This window comes from Schistocerca serialis, chromosome 7 (assembly GCF_023864345.2).
Source record: "Schistocerca serialis cubense isolate TAMUIC-IGC-003099 chromosome 7, iqSchSeri2.2, whole genome shotgun sequence".
NCBI lineage: Eukaryota > Metazoa > Arthropoda > Insecta > Orthoptera > Acrididae > Schistocerca > Schistocerca serialis.
Window position 1 is genome coordinate 481,345,198 of NC_064644.1, and position 3,844 is coordinate 481,349,041.

Here is a 3,844-nt window from a genome sequence, read left to right on the forward strand (position 1 = left end):
AATTGAAACCTTTGTCAAACGATTTTAAAGAAACTAGAATGAGAGAGAAGATTTTAAGGAAACTGTTCGGTAAAAAAAAAAAAAAATTATTTTCTCGCGTTTCATACCCTCATTCATCGGCTTCATGATGAACTTTCTGTCATTTCATTAACTGTTATATGTAGGTCTACTGTGATATTTCTATATTAAGTAATGTACTGTGCAAAATTCGAATAATACAGGTCGCTACGATTTTACATGTGGCGGAAACTAGGTCATACATTGTTGCACAGGCTTATTAAATGTAAATAAATTACTAAATTTTTTTAACGTGAAACAAGATCAGTCTCTATCTTCAGCGTTGATAAATTAGATTGTGTGTATCGCACATGCAAACAATAGAATGAAATGATATATTTATATTGTCACTCATACCTCATAAACGGTTCAAGATGTCCAGAGGAGTTTTTGGCAAATGATAGCAAGCGGAGAGTAAATTTGCCATGTAGTGAACGTGTGAAATTTTCTTATCTACTACGGTACATGGATAATTACAGATTCTGAAAGCACTCAAGATGGAGAGTATTTTGCCACATAGTTGAAGTGTGAAGTTCTGTTATCTAGTGTGATATATGAATAACTGCAGTCTCTTTTCAATGAAATAATGTAATTATTTTAACAGGCATCGATAGCTGGTGAAATGAGAATTAGCGTGGCTTTATAATAATGAAAGTGAAGCAATGAAATATTTATTTTTACAACAAGCATGAGCTTCTTATAAGCTGTTAACCCCAACTGTCCTCAGTGTTTGGCTTTAGCATTCTGTCGCACTTGCAACTGCGTTAGCATGTCAGTGAGGTGAAGGGTGAAATTGTTCAAACCACACTGGATATTTACAAAAGAAACTAATTCTAACCTGGGGACAAGAGAAAGAAAAAAAAGATGTTGTAATTTCAGCGTAATCCTGTAACCAATTTGATTTTAGCAATAACCGGTTGGCTTGTAGCATTATTGGTCGTCCCAGCATAACATGTTAATACGTAATTTTGCAGACTTGTTAGTTGTAGCTTAGAAGTTCTGCGAGCTGGCGCGTTTATGCTAAGGCTTAGGCAGTGGACCTACATCTTCCTACTGCGCTGTCCCATTGGCATAGGAGCTGACATAGTCAGCCTTCGCTAGCAGACGATAGTTTCCGTGCGAATACCTACTTGCAATCGATAGCTGACGTAACTCTCAGAGTTATGGGTAATATGTTATCGGCATATGACTTTGAAATGGTTTTAATTTATTGACATATTCCGTGAAGATACTCTTTGAACACAGTACTGAAAGCAGAGGTTGCTAGCAATCGGAAACAAATGCATATCTGTCGAAAGTCATGCACTGTCTTCCAACTTCTAACCGAACAGGCTGTTCATTCAGACGCAGTGCCGAGACTATTGTGAGAATGTACGATTAATATACGCCCCATTTAATTATCATTTCATTTCTAGCAAAGCTGCATGGTCATCCACGGTAACTGTTCTTTCGGGAACAGGTACTACCCTCATATATAGTTAAATATGGCTTCCCGGCCATTGACCTTCTTGTGCGAATGCACACACTATGCCCGAACTCGTACGGGACTTGGTAGATTAATCTGCCACGAGTAATGAGTATGATGGGCAAACATCTATTGGGCGTACTACGAATGTAGTGATGTGGACATGTTGGGAATGTGGATCTCACGGGGAGCGTGCAAGGGATAAGTCCCTGCAGTCGCACTATCCTCTGTGCCCACGGTGGCTCAGATGGATAGAGCATCTGCCATGTAAGCAGGAGATCCCGGGTTCGAGTCCCGGTCGGGGCACACATTTTCAGCATGTCCCCAATGAAGTACATGAACGCCTGTTTGCAGTTAGGGTGTCCATTTAATTATCATTTCATAAATACGATACGTTTGAGAATGTACATGGAGTGTGTCATGGGCACGTCACTCGGCTAGCAACTAGTCCCCGTCTACTGAACAGCGCATACAGAATAAACACGTCATTAGTCGCAGCGACCTGTGCTGCGTAACGTGCATTACATGTCGTAAAGCTCTTGATCTGCGTGATTCATCCCGACACTGTTAATAGTGAAATGTTCGTTTTCGAATTACACTGTTTACCTAACGGTATTACACGTGATGGTTCCACATTTCCATCGATAATAATAATAATAACAGTAACGCATGGCGATAGTAAACATCATCGGCTTATCAGACTCAGTGCTGTGAAAGGCATTATTAGTGGCTCCATGGTGATACTACATACGAATAGTAACCCAGTTTGGAGATTATTCACAAAACACTGGTGACTTAAGGCCCTAAAGAAATATACTGGACCTGAAAGTGGCAAGATTGATGGTAGATACTAATCTGTGGGTCCATTGGGGAGAGTACGCAGAAAACAGGTTTGAAATCCAGTAGATGCAGTGGTGCGAAGGAATTAGCATCCACCACGTGCAAAAGGCTTCTTTTAAGAACTGACAAATACAAATGATTATACTTCCATTTCAAATGGTTCAAATGGCTCTGAGCACTATGGGACTTAAATGCTGATGTCATCAGTCTTCTAGAACTTAGAACTAATTAAACCTAACTAACCTAAGGACATCACACACATCCATGCCCGAAGCAAGATTCGAGGATTCGAACCTGTGACCGTAGCGGTCGCGCAGTTCCAAACTGTAGCGCCTAGAACCGCTCGGCCACTGTGGCCGGCTACTTCCATTTCTGTGTTCGTAATAAGTAAGTGAAAATGTTTTGTAGAAGACCCAATGTAATCGCTGTATGACCATTATGACGACAAATGCCGTACCACGCAGACTACATTTAGCAAATAAAAACAAATACGCATCGACCCAGAATCGGACCCTCTACCTCTTGCCTGCCGACCCAAAACGCTATCCACTGCACCACCGGCACAACACTGCTGCATTTTCTCGACAGTTGTAGTTACGGTACAAGTCATTACAGTACTGCCAAACTGCCGATCTTCAACGTCCATTAACTGCCAGAAATATGCACAGGACCAGATTTTGTGACAGACGTTTTTGTATTGCTATATGTGAGTAGTTGCCTTTAGAAGTCAGAGTGCGTGAATTTTTCTCCATCCTTTATATCTAAACTAGAAAATTTAGAGCGGAATATGTTCATACATTTCCGTAATATGGCGTAATCTGCATACTTAAAAACTGATGGTAAATTTCATATATTTGAAATCTCGTTTCAAGCATGATAGACTGCCTGACAAAAAAAGTTTAAGTACCTAGAAGCAATCTCAGACGTCAATGCAACTTCATATACTTACACAACGTCAACAGGTAAAATAAATGATTATAGTTGTAATTCTCTGGGTCATAACGGCTATCGCAGTGCATTAGTATTGTTCGTTTTTTGTGTTAATGGAGGAGGAGAAAGAGATTTTAGTGTTTCGCGTCTCATCCACAACGAGGTCACTAGATACGGAGCACATGCTCGGATTAGGGAAGGATGAGGAAGGAAATCGGCTGTGCTCTTTCATAGGAACCATCTCAGAAATCGAAACAATTTAGGGAAATCACGGACAACCTAAATCAGGTTGGCCAGATGGAAGTTTAAGCCTTCGTCCTCCCGAATGGGAGTCCAGTGTGACAACCACTGTGCCACCTCGCTCGGTTTTAGTGTTATTACCAGGGCTGTAGGGTATACAGGGTAAACCAGAAATCCACCAAAAAAACTTTCAGAGATGGTGAAATAGATCAAAACTAGAAAAAATAGTAAATTTGAGCTCCAAAATACATACCTTAAAAGCTATGAGCACTTGAACTGCGCCACAGTGAGAAACATCTCGTCTTTTGAAAG

The 3,844-nt window shown here is 40.6% G+C and overlaps 1 non-coding gene across 1 annotated transcript; it reads left to right on the forward strand.

Annotated features, from left to right (window-relative positions):
- Positions 1–1,753: 1,753 nt before the first annotated feature.
- Trnat-ugu (transfer RNA threonine (anticodon UGU)) lies at positions 1,754–1,828 on the forward strand. The gene has a single exon. It is a non-coding gene; the product is annotated as a tRNA-Thr (tRNA).
- Positions 1,829–3,844: the final 2,016 nt, after the last annotated feature.